The sequence below is a fragment of the Ostrinia nubilalis genome, chromosome 2 (genome assembly GCF_963855985.1).
Source record: "Ostrinia nubilalis chromosome 2, ilOstNubi1.1, whole genome shotgun sequence".
NCBI classification, from domain to species: domain Eukaryota; kingdom Metazoa; phylum Arthropoda; class Insecta; order Lepidoptera; family Crambidae; genus Ostrinia; species Ostrinia nubilalis.
The window spans coordinates 14,046,582-14,065,661 of NC_087089.1; the positions used below are offsets into that span (position 1 = coordinate 14,046,582).

A 19,080-nucleotide genomic window follows, 5' to 3' on the forward strand; every position below is an offset into this window, starting at 1 on the left:
AATGTTTCTTTCAGTAAAATTTTATATCTGCAGTATTAAGAGTACTTTCCCTCAGCTGCTTTCGGCTACGGTAACTACGACAAAATTCACACATTTTTGGGGTAAAAACCTTTCCTTTAATGAAATGAAGTTTAGAACTACGCTTTTAAATGGTGCCAATATTGGTGGGAAGTGGGGATGCATACGTTTGAAAGTGTATATAAAAAGAGTACATAATAAAATTCATAAAATATTGGACGAGTTTAATGCCTTATGGCTTTTTGTGCCAGTTAATCTTCGGGAAAAAGAAGCAAGCGAAATTAGGTTTCATTCATTGTCATTATCTATTATTCGTAATTTAAAATAATAATAATTTTATTTATTTATTATTATTCTTATTTTTGTTGTTTCATTATCATCGTCCACTGCTGAACACAGGTCTCCCCCAATGCTTTCCATGTTGCCCGGTTTGTAGTGACCTGCGTCCAGCGCCTTCCTGCTACCTTTACGATGTAATATATGGCTCTTTTTAAAGTCCCTGAACTGAATATAATATTTTATGCATGTTTGTTACGAGTGAGTCTAGCGCACGGCGGAGTTCGAACCCGTGTTCCTCGGTTAATCCGACACAATTGGGCTATCGAAATTATAACGTGTATGTTGGTTACTTGGGTACCTATTTATTTCCAATGTGTACCATAGCCTTTTATTTAGTAAGATCAGTATACTATCTTTACCAGTTGAATTCATTTTTAACGTTTTTCGAATCATCAAAATCAAAAATCAAAATTGAAGTTAGGTGGTGTTGATTCCTCTCATCTCGCCTGAAAAAAAAAATAGTTTGGTTTATCGTGTTTTTTGTCACCCTGTGTTGCGGCTCAATCCGTCTATCAAGCTTTCTAGTATTTAATTGCATAAATTATAATAACTAAATAATTAATTAACTTCCTTTCTTATCTAAATCGTAATTTCTAGTACATGTAATTGTTTGGTTTGCTATTGCTTTATTGCAGGCGTTTTAAAACTTCATACTATTTTGTACTGTCAAAATCACTTAGCTTCCAGTCGCCGCGCGATACGCACTTTTGTAATACATTTTCGAATAATACGAAATATTCATCAAACCTGAGTTTTATTGGCTCCGAATGTTAGCGAAGACATAAATTGGGGGCCCATGAGGGGAATCTAGCCACGAAACCAAGAAGAATTCGCCGATATCCTGCAAAAGTTCGCCGCGTCATCGTGCTGACCAATACTTCAGGAAGACGAAATCCATCATCGAGGACAAGGGAACGATTGAGCTGCTGATACTGGTACAGGAGTCGATCTAAAGCTTCACACCGGCTGCAGTTCATGAGATAGGTAAGTGTCCTTTCCAAAATCCTTTCCTCCTATCATATTTACAACCATATCGCATTCCATTAAACGTCCATTATCCAATTCTATTTATAGATTAAAGCTTGCTGCAAATAGTGAAATCCTCAATTTTATTCGTAATTACCAAATACAAGGTTTTAGTTTGCATCAGACCGTTATATTTTTCTACCTTCAAATCAATTATAAAAATAAAATTTGTATATTTTCACAGTTTCAATTTTAAATCATCTTCAATTCATTCAATACAATAATTTACTTGGTAATTAAGTTACTTTTGCACAAATTCATACGTAAGTTAACGCCAAGTTGGTGGCCCATATAATCAATTTACTTGCACTTCAACGGAGTTCACCGTGCCAATTATTTCGTGTCGGCTAAAATATTTGCCGAATATTCCAGCTGTTCCGGCTCAAGCCTACACTCAGCCTTACGCTGCATCACCAACGAGTGCGTAGTTCCAGCCACAGTTCCAGCTATCAAGACTACCGCCGAGGGAGGAGCGTGAGTTTTTTTTCTTTACATAACTTGATACCCTTAGATTAATAAAGCCTAGATGGATAGTCTTCATACAAACGCTTCGTCAAGAGTGAGGCAAAATTCTTATGTCATTAGTGTCAATTTTGTTGGGGAGTGTAGACAGTGAAGGCGATTTTCCCGAAAGTAGGGAAATTTTTAATACGTTTTTAATTATTTTATAATTAACAAAAACAAAACGCATCATGTACTTACTTATTTGTTGAATTCAAAGTACCTACCTAATTACAATAAGATAAATCGACTTAAAAGTCCCGATTTCATAAAAAAGGAAGTGTAGTGTACAGCGAACAATTGGGAAATAAATTTTCTTGTTACTGGTATCATTCCCGTATTTAATTTTTGAAAGCCAAATTCAAGCAAAATACGCGTCGAATTGTAGTACTTTTTTTTTAGTTTTTCTGATGTATTTGACACCCTTTCACAGCACAGCGTTCCGGCTCACTAAAATCTGCCTCACTTTTCGTGCACTGCAATGACTATCTATCTAGGCTTTATTAATCTAAGTTGATACCTAATTACTTCAATTCATATTGAATTTTACATTTAATTTGAATTTACGTTTCATTGCAATTTAATCATCATGTCTATCTCCAATGAATGCAATTTTAATTTTGAAGAATTAAATGTGAAGCGAAAGTCGATCAAGGGTCAAATCTCAATCTTTTTATGCAATACTAGCTTTCCGCCCGCGGCTTCGCTCGCGTGGAATTTTGTCTGTCACAGAAAAACTGTACGGCGCGCGTCCCTGTTTCAAAAACTGGGATAAAAACTATCCTATGTCCTTTCCTGGAAGATAGTTTGACTATCTCTATGCCAAATTTCATCAAAATGGGTTCAGTGGTTTAGGCGTGAAAGAGAGACAGACAGACAGAGTTACTTTCCCATTTATAATATTAGTATAGATACAAAAAAGAGGAATTAACTAGTGTTGATTTGACTGAACTTACGCTCAAACTTGGGAAATTTGAGTCTTTATCATTGAGGTTTGACAAATTGCAAAATCACATTGAGGTACGTGTTAAATGCAGATAATCTAGACAGGGAAATAGACGAAAGGGAGAGCTGTACGCGTGAATCCCGTTTCACCCTCTTCATATTTCTTACGCGGTTTAGATTTTTTCATAAAAATGTTTTTTCCCGCTATCTCTCGTTCCCGTGGGAATTTTGCAATATCCTGTTCTAACTAAGCTTCAAATTTACTAAGGTACCTGCATGCCCAAGCGTCTATCTTAAGCGGTTTAGATTTTTCATACAAAAGGATTTTTTCGCTAATTCCCGTTTCCGTGGGAATTCCTTAGTATACTATAACCTGCCCAGGAGTATACTAATCATTTGTGGTGTAAACACGAATCAATAAATATTTATCTATGAATTTATGGTGGCAAGGCTCAGAATTTTTAACCAATGATTCATCAGATTGGCCGATTTTAAAACAAAATAATCAACAGAAATTAAATCTAATGCTAACTGCATTAAAGATTCAGAGTCTATAATTAATTTTGTTCCGTTTTACCCCCTTTTCCCGAATGTTCTTTGCTATTAACCTCACGGAGCCCGAGACCACGATTTATCTCCTATGCCGAGACCTTTCCAACGAATGCAAAACCGTGGAAATCGGTTCGTGCGTTCTGGAGTTATAGCGTCAGGGAGGAAAACCCGACTTATTTTTATATAGTAGATTTATCAATAACATAAAAAATCCAAAAAACAAATAATTAAATTCTTTAACCACTGAAGAACTAAATAATGCATTTCATTGTTTATGTTCCATTGGACAACGTCAATCGTTTCCCGTAGAATATGATAATTTAATAAATAACAAATGATTAAAGTCAAAATCTAAAATACTTTAATTATCGCCATTTTTTTACACAGGTAAGCAGCTCATACTGGTGGGCGGGAGGATTGATGCCTCGGCATACACTTATGAGAGAAAACATCCTATATTACTTCGTGCCTAGCCATCGTTTAACAAAAATATATTTTGAGCGTGAACACATACGAAATATGGATGCAGGTCCCTCATTACTGTTAGCTACTGTCCGTGAAACCGTATGGCCAGTGAACGGCAGGCGTCTTGCCAGTTGTAAATAACTGCGTGCGTTGTAGGCGCGTAATAGGTAAAACGTTATGCCCAAAGATGGTTCCAACCTTCCACCCTAAAGAATAACACCTTGTTATCCATTTATGTCTATGGGTTTGGACTATGCAGGACCAATTTATATTTTAAATCGAAAAGGACGAGGCAGTCGTGTCATTAAATGCTATTTATGTTAGTTTATTTGTATGCGATACAAATGCATACACTTAGAAGCGGTCAATGACCTGCCCAAGGGCGCTTTTCTAATGACATTACAAAGATTTATTGCTCGCAGAGGAAAACCAGTGAAAGTATTTTCCGACAGTGGTCGTAATTTCGTGGCTTCCTACAAAGAAATTGGTCAGTTTTTAAAGGAAAATGAATCTACTCTTTGTGATTTTGCAAATCGCAAGGGTATCAAGTATTTTTGCTCTCCAGCGTACGCTCCTCACTTCGGAGTTATTTTTAAATCTATATACTTATAATAAGTCTGTAGAGAGGTCAATTCTGTACATGAAATATATTATTTTCAAAATAACTATCAGGGGGTAATTAGTGATCGATACTTATGCCAAAAATGCAATTAGTAAAATTTTTGTCTGTCTGTCTGTCTGTATGTTCCTTATAGAAACAAAAACTACTCGACTAATTTTAACGAAACTTGGTAAAATTATTCTTCATACTTCTGGGCAGGTTATAGTATACTTAGGTGCAGAGTAGTGAAGGGAAATTTTGGGAAAACGGGAGAAGTTACTCCATTTTGTAAGCTTCCGTCGCGTGTGCAGCCATAATGGTTAAAGTTACATAGAAATCATGTATGACGGAAATATATTCTACATAAAATTGTCTAAAAAATATCCCGCAACAGCATAATTATGTCTATCTAAATATTATCGCACGTTCATAATCAAACTGTCACTATACAAAAAAGTCGATTTTTCAGGAAAAGCATTTGAAATACTCAAATTTTAAAACCTTTGCAAAGTGTGCAAAATGTTCTTAAATGTTTTGTTTTTTGTTGAATACCAGTAGTGGCTTGTTTGGCTTTTACGAGAATATAATTATCTTTCAAATTATCATAGCTAATGGTTTATTTAATATTTAATTTTTTCCCTAAAAATAGTGTCACTTTTCCACTAAAATTGAGACAGTGACAGTTTTCAATTAAAAACATGTTAATGTTGTATTATTAATTCCGGTAGAAATGTCACTATTTTCATATAAATTTGACGATGAAAGATTAAAAAATGATTATTATTAAATAAAACTAACATAGAAAAATCAGTAATTTTAATGAACTTAAAACTTTATAATTTGGATTAAGTGGTACCTATGGTAACAGTAATAAATGTAAATTCTCGATCAGAAATAAATAGGATACACACATGAAATTACTATAAAATTACATCACATAAATCAACTTCTTAGAAAATAAGGTACTCTTTTGTACAGGCAGCCTTTAAACAACAAGAACTTGATGACCTCGATGAACTTGACGAACTAGATAGTGATTTTTCATGGGAAAAGGGCTCAGAGAAGTAGGTTTAAATTCTGGATCATTATCCAGCGGCCATTACCTCTGCGAGCTATGTGCCCCGCCCACTGCCACTTGATTTTAGCGATTCTGCGGGCAATGTCGGTCACTTTGGTTCTCCTGTCGATCTCCTCATTTCTGATTCAATCACGTAGGGAAACTAACTGAGCATCGCACGCTCCATCACCTTTTGGGTGACCTCTCAGATCCATAAAATATCACTGGCAACACACACTGATCAAAGACTTTTGTCTTGAGGCACTACGGTATTTCGGACGTGAGAATATCACTAAGCTTCCCGAACGCTGCCCAGCCGAGTTGGATTGACGATTGACCTTTTTCTCGAAGTTGGACCTACGTAACTGGACTGTTTGTCCCAGGTATACATAAATTGTCAACAAACTTTCGAGTGTAGAGTCTCCAGATGAGTGGATACTACATGGACATTTGACATGTTTTTTGTCTTGTCCATATTCATTTTCAGGCCCACTTGTTGAAGAGGCTCTACTTAGGCCATCGAGCATTATGCCTAGATCTTCCACAGTCTCAGCCATGATTACGACATCGTCAGCAAATCGAAGGTGGATGATGTACTCGTTGATATTTATGCTGAATCCACTCCAGTCCAGAAGCTTGAAAACATCTTCCAGGGCGGTGTTGAACAGTATCGGAGATATTATGACGTCTCCCTGTCTCACCCCTTGCTGCAACTGGATGAGTTTCGAGTCCTGATCCTGGAGACGAACCGACATTGTGGCGTTTTCGTACAAGCCTTTCAACACTTCGATGTATCTATAGTCAATTTGGCACCGTTGGAGAGACTGTAGCACTGCTCAGATCTCGATCGAATCCAAGGCATTTTCATTTCTTTATAGTTACTTTTGTGAAGCCTCAATGTAACCTTGTTGGTGATCGAATAAATAAATAAATAAATAAATAATCCACAAACGCTAGATAAAGTAGTAATTGATAATTTCTTTGATTTTACTAGTGTTTGGATTGACTGGTGGCATTTTTGTTAGCTGTTAAAAAAAATTATAACTACCTACTTAATCATTTAAAAATCTTTCTTGTTGTTTTCATATTACACAATTTGGATAAACACAATATTCTACGAAGTGATGGAACAATCTTCTAAAGAATGTAAGAGAAATATTGTCACTTTTTGTTTTAAGGCGTTTTTCGTATCACTTTATTGTGACTTATCTTAATGATTTGGAGTAAAAGCGTCTTTATGCTAAAAATGACGTTTTTCAACACAGAGTCCACATAACTATCACGGCGTGCCCGTCCAGTTCCCGTCACTACTAAAAACGTGTCACTGTTACTCACAACATATGCCGGTTTTCCCATTAAACTCCATAACGACACTAGTGATATCTGCCGAACTATTTGAGTTTTAAGCGTGGGATTTTTACAGCATGCACTTTTCGCGGAGCTCTGATAGATGGCGTTGTTAACTCAATTTCTCCCAATTTCGTATAGTGACGGTTTGATTATGAACGTGCGTTATATTATCTAATACATATAAAAGGAGAAACTGACTGACTGACATATCAACGCACAACCTAAACGGCTAAACGTAAGCACTTGAAATTTGGAAGGGACGTAGCTAGGTAGGACGTAGGAAGGTACAGTAGAGGTGCACTAAGAAAGGAATTCCCGAAATTCCCACGGGAACGAGAATTAGCGAGAAAATCCTTTTGTATGAAAAATTTCAAACTCTTAAGTTAGACGCTTGAAATTGTGCATAACTAAGCTTTAAGTTTACCTTAGTAAACTTAAAGCTTAGTTACAACAGGATATTGCAAAATTCCCACGGGAACGGGAGTTAGCGGGAAAAAACATTTGTATAAAAAAATCTAAACCGCGTAAGATAGATGAAGGGGCTAAAACGGGATCCACGCGTACGAAGTCGCGGGCGGCCGCTAGTCTGGAATAAAATCAACTAAACATCTTTTTATACGTGTAATGGGAATAATACCCACCTTACATATCTTCCTCACGAAATGACTTCCTTCTTCTCTCCCCAGGATATTTCATGATCGGCAGACCGATGACATCGTTGCCAGCGTCAGATCTACACAATTCTAAAGAAACCAGTCGATACGAACGTCTTGAGAAGCTGTGACAGCACTTTTGGAATAGATGGCAGAAGGAATATATTGCAGAACTACAAGAGGACCAAATGGAAGGACAATATCACAAACTCAAAATTGGCGACATGGTACTGATACACGAGGAACACGTACCACCTCTGAACTGGAGACTAGGCAGAGTTGCCAGACTATTTCCTGGGACTGATGGGATCTCCCGGGTAGCAGATGTCAACACCGGGTAAGGATGCGTAAGAAGACCGCTCACTCGTCTATGTCCACTACCAGCCGAGGATTCTACACGTTGAATGTTCCTTTCAACGAGGCGGGAAGATGGTGCGGCTCAATCCGTCTAAAGCCCGGTCCGTGAGCACGTAGAATTTTTTCCAATGACCCCTAGCTACCCATCCTTATCGCTCGCGCGTTATTATGTTGCTATCGCGCTCGCACACTCACGGGTGCCAGTCGCACAGTCGTGACATCAAAATGTAATACTTGTCGCGTGAGCGATAAGGATGGGTAGCTAGGGGTCATTGGACAAAATTCTACGTGCTCACGGACCGGAGTACATCAAGCTTTCTATCATTTAATTGCATAAATTATAACTAAATAATTCATTACCTTCTTTTCTTATCTAAATCGTAATTTCTAGTACATTTAATTGTTTGCTATTGCTTTTAATTATTTTAAGTTTATCGTGATTTTTGTCACCCTGTTAGGTATCTATTTCAACAACAAACATCAAAGTGGACCGACGACCTCACTTTACAATATTATTATGTACTATAAGCTTTTGTCCGCGGCGTCACCCGCCAATAATTAAGTTTGTCACAGATCAATCAATTCTGATATAACAAGAATCTTGTTAAGTTGCATCAGTCTGTTCAGTAGTTTTTGCATAAAAAGTAACAAACATCCTTAATTACAAACTTTCGCATTTATAATATTAGTAGGACATACCACATAAAATAATTCCGTTATCAGTAAGTCTTTATGTCCTCAATTATGCTGTTATCTAGGGCCATGCTCATAACGGACGGATCTAGTAGTCGCCAGAGATTGCTCTTTGGTATATAGACACTAGCTCGAATTTGTTTTGTTCCTGCATTATCTTTGTGTGTATCCTGCCTAGTTGTTTTACGCGCCATTCCTGTAATATAAACATTTAACAAAAAATGTTGGTATCGATGCTGAATCACATTTTGGAGTTCCTCACACATGCTACTTTTAGCATCAGCTATATCGACGATTTTGCGACTGTATCGATGCAGCATCGCAATTTCGTGACTTCATTGCGTTCGCAGTTCGGACGCAGTATCGAAATCGCGCGTTTTACAAAAAGCAACTCAACTGCCAGTTTGGCGTTTTTAAGTGTGCGGTGTGGAATGTGTGGTCGCGGCATTCAGCTTCTTAAAAGCGGGTAAATCGCCGATAGTAGCGTGTGTGTGTGTGGCTAAAATTCATTTTTTTGTGACTCAATAAAATGGCCAATCCGTACCGCCGGGGGGCGGCAGGTTATGTGGGGCTTGAACCCACTAAAAACCTGGTGTATTCCCTCTGCCGCACAGAGGTACACCATGGGTACTAGAGACGACCAAGACGCCTTCCGCGGACGTCCCTCCCTACACGGCAGAACCGATGGGATTTGCCAGGACCTAACACATGCCACATTATGAAGGAGCACGCTTACCCTTATCCGAGGAAAACCAGTAGAACGGCACGAATTTCTTTCCGTGGTTGTGTTCCAATTTTTTTAAACTTTTTATTACTTACCCTAGTCACATTCAACGAGTATCTCACTCGATTATATGGAACTACCGTCACTTTGTCACTGGTAGCGTATTGTGCGACTATGTGGTATGCTTCTACGTCTAGTTTCGCCACGTTTCGCATTGAACTCTGCTGTTTTGGTGTTTTCATCTGAAATAACAGTAAAAGGCAGTGTAAATACCATAACTTCTGTCAGAAATGGTATTTTGTAACCTTTCATTCTACGAGTAGGTACTTAGTTTATGGCATTTCCAAATTTTGTTTGGCTTTTCAAAATAGCCCCTTCCATAATAGAAATTAGATAAATAATTACTTCGATAGCATGAAAACTCCCCAAAATATGTTTCTTTGACAAAGTTTCCCACAAACGCTTCATACAAACTTCGTGTTATGACATCGCGCCGTGGTACTTTTTATGCATCGCTTATGGAATTTTCTCAGCAGCTGTCTAACTAATTATCGTGTTTTTTAAAATGGTACTCAAGTCTGATATAAATTTTATTGTACTATTTTTATACACCACTACATTTTTATGACCGAAAAAAAAATCTGGATGATGAGTTACTGATACTGATCCTATTTAAGCAAAAAAAGTTAAATAAAGTTACTCAAAATTTCATCCCAAAATTGGTAATTTATGGACACACGCGTCATTAGTCGTCATTCGTCTAACACTTATTAGAACTCAAAATTACTTGAAATGTTGCATTAAAATGGTCTAAGTTAGCTAAGTAAGTAATAATAACACTGGAAGCGTGGTCGAGGCGTGAGCGAGACAGACAGATCGGAGCAATGTGCGAGCGCGTACCTACGATTACTCTAGCGAGCAGCGGAGTGCCCCGGCTGTGACGTGTAAAATAGCGCGGACTAAAGAAAATTTAATAAAAAATTTAACTTTATGAAAAAACATTTTTTTACACATTTCTACATAACCTGTTTAGATTTATTCGGTGATAAAAATGTAGTAGTGTATAAAATGGGTTATTCAAAAATAAAACAAAATTAAAGTTAAAATCATGTTTTATTACACATTATTCAAAAATATCGGTAAAAACATTTTCATATTATAGTAGTAGCACATAATGATACCTAAGTGTAGTAGTCCTATAATTATTTTATTAAAATTTAATGATATTACACAGACATGGTTATTTGATACTTACACAAAATATACTAGATAATTATGTTAATGTAAACTATTAAGTACAAGTTTGTTATATTAAAACAATTATGATCAAATCTTGCTTTATTGACTTCTGTCAGTAACTACCACATACAGTTTAGCTTAAAACTAAATAAAAAGAAGACAATTTAGCTAATAAAATGTTTTTACATCATGTGTATTGACAAATATTACTTAAACAACACAGGGAATAAATCGTTTCAAAAAGTTACATTTACAGTTACATACCTATTCTTAAACATAAATTATATCACTTCTGAAAATAGTTCTATCTTAAAACCTCCATCATCTTCAACGCACATGACAGCAGTGACATAGTCACCTCTGTTAACCTCCAGTGGTTGGTCCTTATAGAAAACAGAACTATGCACGAAACTGGACATTCGTTTGGTGGATATTTCTGCAGCACCATCCATTACTTTGATCACATACCAACATAGCATACCATTGCATGCCCCGTCTCTCTCGACGTGTACTGAAACTACACAGGGTATCATACTGTGACAGCTGTCAGTTAAGTGTACTGGTCGAGACATATTTTTGTGTTCCAACCGCGTCGGGTCAACGTAGGTTATCTGCGATTCTGTGAATGTGTCGGTCCTCGATCCTGGAGGCATAGCAGACATAGCTTTCTCGGTTAATTTATTGTGTTTATCCAACAATTCACTGCTGATGAGTTGGACCTTCATAGACACATTTGGCATAAATAATCCCCCTTCTTGTAATCGCGCATGCTTCAGTAGTTTAGCCAGGCTATAAAGTGATCTGTCGATGTTGCCACTCATATGTAATATGTCACAATAAACTGCGTGGAATCTTTTGCCGTCAAACGGCTCAAGAGACAAGTTTTCGTAAAGCAATATTTCCACTCTGGACAGGCAAATATTGTGCCTACGGAAAACCTTTTTAAAAAACTTTTTATCTTGACGATCACGGGCCATACAAATGAGAGATTGCGCTCCTCGCTTCATCATCATCATCCCGAAGACAGGAAACGGACACAAATCTACAACGTCGACTTCTTCTATCTCCACCATTTGTGTTAAATGAACTGTTGCTATTTGTGCACTTTTAATAATCTCATTAATATAGACGTCATCGTTCAGGAACGTAGTTAATTGCTTTGACACTCTCGTTATTAGTTTTCTACAATCTGGCAGAAATCTTAGTCTCCCGCCAAATGTTGAGAACTGAGCAATGAAAGATTCACCTTCTGTGTATTGCATTGGTATAAAATCATGAAACACAGCTTGTTTCCACGCATCTGATCTCTCTTCTGATCTAGGATCGGTTGTCATAACGATGTCCTCGGTTATAAAAAGTTTGAAAAATCCTACCAGTGCATTAACTTCACCGCTACTTGTAACCGTCAATTTTGCATTGTCTGAAAAGATATTGGCTATTTTTTTGTTAACATCGGCAAACGAATTAAAGTTTATTTCAAAGACTAACTCTTCTTGCGTCACGAACTCTAAGTCTTTGTATGTGAAGATGTCTTCACCAAAGTATGGATCACGGCTATGTGTTTCTGTGTGTAAAAACAAGTCTTGAACACCAAGGAGTGTTTTAGCATCCGCAGAAATTTGGTATTTTTTTTTAATCTGCTCACAGCGGACGCCAATAACATAAAATTCAGCCCGGCCAGGAATTACCCGCGCTGAAGGTGTAAGAACCCTATTCCAAGCCGATAGGATGGTAAATAATAGCTCACTACCTAAAAGGCCGGCGTCAAATCTATTTGTTATCACAAGCAGGTTGCTTCTGTAGGAGCCAACTTCAATATCTTCAATATCTTCTATCTTGGTTCCTTTTTCGATTAAAAAGAAGTCTTGTTTCGGGTCTTCGAATGAATGTTGTATCGATTGTTCTGCTGATTCCTTACTTTCATTTTCTTCTTCTTTCCTCAGGATAGAGGTTTGAATTATACCTCGTAAATATTTACCAAGTCTTTGATCGTCATTCAGCAAGCTGTATTCGTCCCGGGAGTACAGCAATCTCTTTGTTAAATTCAGGTATTTGTGTGCTCTTACTAGGTTTTTGTCGATTTGAACCGCCTTTTCAAAATGAAGGTGGGCAATATGAATCTCTTGCTGGCGTAGAAAATATTCACCAGCACTATATAGGAAATGAGTGTTACCTGGAAATTCTTCTAAGGCGACCTTATAATTCCTGATTATTTGTGCGTTGTCGTTTTGTTCTGCCAACACGTCGTTGTATTGGTCCAAGGTCGTCCGAAATTGCATTTCCATATCCTTTTTTAGGTGAGGAGGGTTATCTCGGATGGATGTCAAATAGAGCTCAAACGCTTCTCGGTGAAGATCTAATTCCGCCGAAAGCTGCGCTTCTCCAGTGCTGTAGATTGGGTCTGGTACTGGGTCGTCCATTCTGTTTTATCTTCTTGTCTCACTAAGTTCACTTGCCGAATGCTTGAATTAACACCTACTTATCACTTGAAGTGTTCACAAAGTTTGCTTGTATGATTTGTAGATAGCACTATATCACTTTCTTTAGAGATGGCTTGAATTTACACCCACTTGTCACTTGAAGTTACTAATTGTTCACAAAGTTCGCTTGTATGAGTTGTCTAAATCACAGCACTATTATCACAATTTTAGAGATGACTTGAATTAACACCCACTTGTCACTTGAAGTATAGGTACTTTGAAGTTAACTTGGATCTCAAGAACTGATGACCGACCAGGCTTGTGTCCAAAGGCAGACTGACTCCACACCCAGCTAGCTCCTACCCCGTTTGGGCACTCGTAATGCAAAACGGTACATTACGAATCAAACAATATCTTTTAACGAGTCCAGGTAGTTTTACGGACAAAGGGTTTGTGATAAGGAAATGTACTCTAATGACAGTTCAAGCTAAACTATTGTCATCTAGTATTGGATGGCAGGTTTTTACCTTATCATGAAAACGTTTCTTATCTGTAAGATGGGCATGGCGTGGTATTTTGTAAACAATGAAAGCTCTATTGTTTAAGTTCAAACATTTCTGTTTAATACAGAAAATAGCAAAAGGTTAACTTACGTTCTGTGTGGTATTTTCAACTTAAATTTTTGCACATTTTGCAAACTAGTTTTTTTTAAATGCGTTTCCGTGTATGCTGTTACAAAGTATTTAGTGACATTCAAATTAAATCTCGAACGAATGATTATACTTATTGCATACCTAATAATATCATCTGCTTATTTATTTAAACTTTAATGCCTTATAATTAAGAATCAAACGAACTTACCTGTGATGTTTGATATCTAATTATACGAGTGTCTTGACCGAAGATGATTACGTTTTACATGCAGCAGTACCTGGGATGTTGCCGTCCTTATCACACTTTTAGAGAATATTTATTTAAAAATATAAGTATTAAATATAATAAAGTACGTGTTTTGACTCCTCAGCACCGTAGTACATTCCGCGGTCCGCCATATTTCTTGTCATTATTTTAGAGCAAATTTTTTCGATCGGTTAAGGGTAATTATTCTCGGGTGAGGTGGGACTGTAATCATCTTCGGTCAAGACACTCGTATAATTAGATATCAAACATCACAGGTAAGTTCGTTTGATTCTTAATTATACTTCGTATCTCTCCCGAAGATGATTACGTTTTACATGCAGATGTTTAGAGCATCGAAAAAATTACAACCGTAGAAACTATTAACTTGTTCAAGGTATTTTAGTAAATAAACAAAACATTGTTTACTTTCGTAATAATTAATAATGGTTTTGAAACGAACAGTTAACAAAATCACAATCACACAAAAAGTTAAATTAAGTAAGTTTCTAGTCTAATATTTAAGAAATGCCTACTTGACAAGATTCGGTCCACCAGCTTGCAAGCCTTACGAATGACTTACAAATTTTAAATTATTATTAATAAATTAACGCCAGCCCGGTGGACGCAGACGTAGCCCGTATGGCGGGTATTATGAGCGCTATAAAAATCGATATTATCAAATTTGAAGTTCCACTGAGTTACCACTTTTTAAGTGGTTTTTGGTAACTGACAAAAAGATTATCATCTGTGCGTATACCAATAGTCCTGTCAATGTAAGATTTAAGTGTTGAGGCTGGGCATAGTACAAGGTTGTCCATAATGTACGGTAATATATAGGTACAATAATAAATGGTTGATAAAATTAATCGAGTCCGGTTTTAATGTTTTCATCAATTTCATCTACCTACTTTAATTTATATTTAGTCTGGACACAATAAAATATTATTAGTAATATTATTAGATAAACTCGGAGTATTCATTATCTGTGCAGAAATCAGAACTAGAAGAGGTATACACTTAACTGTAAATTTTTTCAGGGAAATGATAATTTAATACCAAGTAGTGTCATATTTAGGCGGTCTGAGGCGAAACACGCTTTTGAGAAAACGTTTAATACAGTCATTAGTAGTAATATCCTGATATAACAGTATAGATAAAGTCAAACGGTAACCATTGAGAGTACTGTACTGTAACTAACACGAATAATTTAATTTGTCCGTTGAGTATTCCAATAAATGAGCTGAATTGGAATTATAACCATGATTTTAGACCTGAAGTATATTGTATAATATTAGTATGTACTATGTGAGAAAGATGTCATTAACATATCCAGAGAATTAGTAGGTGCGCCTCGCCTCAACTGCGATTGCCTGATAAGTTGCCGACCATCAGGGTTAAATCCGCATGGAGAGGATGATCAACTCTGAAGGGCGAACACAATAGATTTTTGTTAGGTTCGAAACGTATGACTTTTGAAACGAGGAGCTTTGACCACAATAGGTACCACGGTAGTAGGTCAGAATGGTACTACTACTATGCCCTTAGCGCCATTCTTTTTTTTTTTTTTTTTTTTTTGTATAAAACTTTAGAAAGTTACATTAAATGTGAAAGTATCAATAACTTCGGAAATAGGGTCTAACTCCCAAGATGCATTCGTAGAACATTGGTGATTTTGAATAGTAAATGTACTTGCAAATAAGACGAATTCTGGAATACCAAAATGTAATGTAATTTCTGTAAATGCGTAGTCTGCTAAATTCATAGTACGTGTCTATATTTGATTGACGAGATTCGAAATCTGTGACCGCGTTTTCACACCCAACCACACCAATTCCATAACTCTCGAACAGTATTATTTAAAGTGTGCTGTATACTACCCCTTTTTTTATTTGGCAATAACCGTTGTATTGTCTATTCTTAATAAGTAGGTGAGATGCAAATGTTTCAAGATCATAGAGTGCAGCGAGCAATTCCAGGGTATTTAAATGTAAAAGTAACTGTAACTGGGACCAATTTCCGATGGCTGTTACACGATGCGCGATTGCGGTTGAGGTTGACCAGTGGTTGAGGCATCGAAACAAATCATTTGATTGCAGGGTAGGTACATGATGTGCTGTGTCAATGTAATCTCTCCAGTCTCCACTATGCTAAATTATGTTTTAAATACTTGGCAGATGCATTATAATGTTTATTGTAGATTTGAGTAATTGAGTGCCAAGATGTTTTTCCCGGTAACTTCGTGTACATCCAGCCGTAATTTTAACGGCGGGGCACGCTGAGGTCAATAACCCCAAGAATGAAGCAAATTACTGGAATGATATTTTTCGTAGTTTTTAGCATTACTAGTGTCTTGCACTTTTGTTAAGTTAAATTAATTTCTATCGTATTAAATGTAAATTTTAGAAATGTAGGTAACATTATTATTTTGATTAGATAAAAAATCTTTTGTCCTCCTACCCTAGTTGCTCTTATAAATCTCCCGTTGTTTGAATATTATTCCAGCATTCTGACCGTTCCAATACATAAAAATTGGTACAGGTATTGGTACAGATAGATGGCCGAGTGATTGCAAAAAGTGTAAAACTGCTTTTAATAATTTTGTAAATACAAAAGGCACCATGCGGATGTAAGACAAAAACGATCGATCACGAAGAAATTCAAACAACTGAATATTAAAGTGCTTGGAGTTCCATGACAAACGAAGCCAAATTCATCCATTTTCAGCAATTGGTAATAACAGATAGGAGTCTTTCAAATCTAAGGTTTTCACATAATAAAATGTATTGTTATATAATTAATTATGTAAAGTCAGTGGTAGTATTGCATTTTAAAATAGTTCATATTAATGAATTTATTTAATTCCTTTAAATTTAGAATAAATCTATGTCTACAATTTGGCTTTTGTACAGTTGTCGAATATACCTACTACTCCCCTCAGGTGTAGTATGTGACCTACATTGGGGTACTCCAACTTGGCATGGTTAAGTTTAAAATGGAATTTTATAACCCTGATCCAGGACAAAATAGTAGTATCATTTAATTTTGTTATGTTAGGTAAGCCATTTATTTTAGTAGTATTTAAGTCTACCAGTTACTAGCACCTTGGTGCCTATCTGCTGAATAAAATTATCATCTCCGATTCGGTTGATGATAGTTGGGTCTCGGGTTAACCGGAGACGGCCCCGCGGCACAGGCGGCGGCGGCGGAGCCGGCGGCTGCTGGGCTGGCCGGGGTTCACTCACTGCTCAGCGGCTGCCGCTCACAATGCCCCCCTTGCGTTTAAAGTCTGATGAGTTGTAGACGTGCTGGGCTGGTATTACTGAATTATATTAGTCATAGATGATTTCGAGTGGTCTAATAAATCTGAACCAAACAAGAGATTCGTTTTGATAAATCTTTTATGATATCTCTTTTTTTGCTTGCTAATGGAATTTGTGATAGCGTATCTTCTTGACAGTGATTCTCTAATGAGTGTCACAAAGTAACCGCCAGCATCGCTCAAGGTTTTCATAATTCCTTACGGAATATTATTCCATTTGTGACATAGCTAGGTCATCAAATCATATTGAAGGCTCGGTGAAATCAGTTGCAATAAGGATGCGTACAGCAAACAGAAGCAGAATCAGATGTTCAGTTGTATTGCTGCCTTTGTTGAAGTAATTATTATGCGCAATTTTTAGCAAGTAAATAATGTTTCATCAAGTATTTTTTATTTGTAGGTAGGTAATCCATTAATCAATTATATTCCAACCTGTTGCTAGATCCTTGTGAAAGTCTTTGAAAGGCTTTGTCTTGAAAAATACCCGGTATTTTCGTCTGATGTAGGTAATTATTGTATGCTATTTTAGTAATACTTCACAATAAAGATTTTTGTATTTGATAGGGTAACAAATTATAAATACCCCATGTATATTGTATATTATTATATTTATAATTATGTTATACTATTTTACGACGTGTTGATACGTCTACCCACGTTATATGATAATACGTTAGGAAAATAATCAAAGCAAAATGCAATCAGTTTAAAAATGTCTTATCCACACACGATATATGCCGGGATAATTAATACGCTCAAAGGCAATAAAGCATCCACACACGATATACGTCGGGATGTTTATGTATTTTGTATAACACGATTTTTGTACGTGTAGTTTAGTATCCACACACGATATACGCCGGGATAAGCAATAAATCATCCACACACGATTTACGTCGGGATGTTTATGTATTTTGTATAACACGATTTTTGTACGTGTAGTTTAGTATCCACACACGATATACGCCGGGATAAGCAATAAATCATCCACACACGATTTACGTCGGGATGTTCATGTATTTTGTATAACACGATTTTTGTACGTGTAGTTTAGTATCCACACACGATTAAGTCGGGACACAAAGTATTACCACGGAGGGTAGTTGAAAATATTCATTTTTAATACAAAAAATAGAAATTATTCACATTATTTCATAACAATTTCAAAATACACGATTCACAACTTACCAGAATGTTTTAAATATATATGTATGTATGTCTGCAAATCTGCAGTGACTGCACGATGGAGACAACGATGTTTTTTCTGGTTCATCATCATCAGATAAAACTATAATATGTCGTTGTCTATGTACATACGAGGTTTCTTAACAAACTTTTCACCATATCACTATTATCACCATTACTTGATCGTTTCCTTTTACCCATTTTTACGCTAAGTTATTTTTATTGAAAAAGTACGTGTGAGTCGGACGAACACCAACACAAGTAATGACAAGAAATATGGCGGACCGCGGAATGTACTACGGTGCTGAGGAGTCAAAACACGTACTTTATTATATTTAAAACTTATATTTTTAAATAAATATTCTCTAAAAGTGTGATAAGGACGGCATCATCCCAGGTACTGCTGCATGTAAAACATAATCATCTTCGGGAGAGATACGAAGTATAATTAAACTCAGGAAGAGTACTTTGAGCAGTTTCATGATATTAATTTGTTAATTATAAATATCAGCCATTTCATAGCCTAGTATTTTTAAACTTTGCTAAATTGAGTTTTCGGCGTAATTAACTTATGAAAAACAACTTCCGAAAAAGCTTTTTCGAGATAAGAATAACATGAGTATATTAATAACTTTGGTAGATATAATTAAAGCCAAAATGATGTTCGGCTTTTTAAGTACCTACCTACGCTGTTTGAATAATTAACCTGTGTAGCTAAAGCACATAGAAATTATAT

At 36.4% G+C, this 19,080-nt stretch overlaps 1 long non-coding RNA gene across 1 annotated transcript; it reads right to left on the reverse strand.

The window, feature by feature from the left end:
- Positions 1 to 779: 779 nt before the first annotated feature.
- LOC135085020 (uncharacterized) lies at positions 780 to 9,606 on the reverse strand. Its single transcript, XR_010259991.1, has 3 exons — positions 9,377 to 9,606; positions 8,564 to 8,753; positions 780 to 803 (listed from the first exon to the last, which is right to left on the reverse strand). It is a non-coding gene; the product is annotated as an uncharacterized LOC135085020 (long non-coding RNA).
- Between the last annotated feature and the right edge of the window lie 9,474 nt (positions 9,607 to 19,080).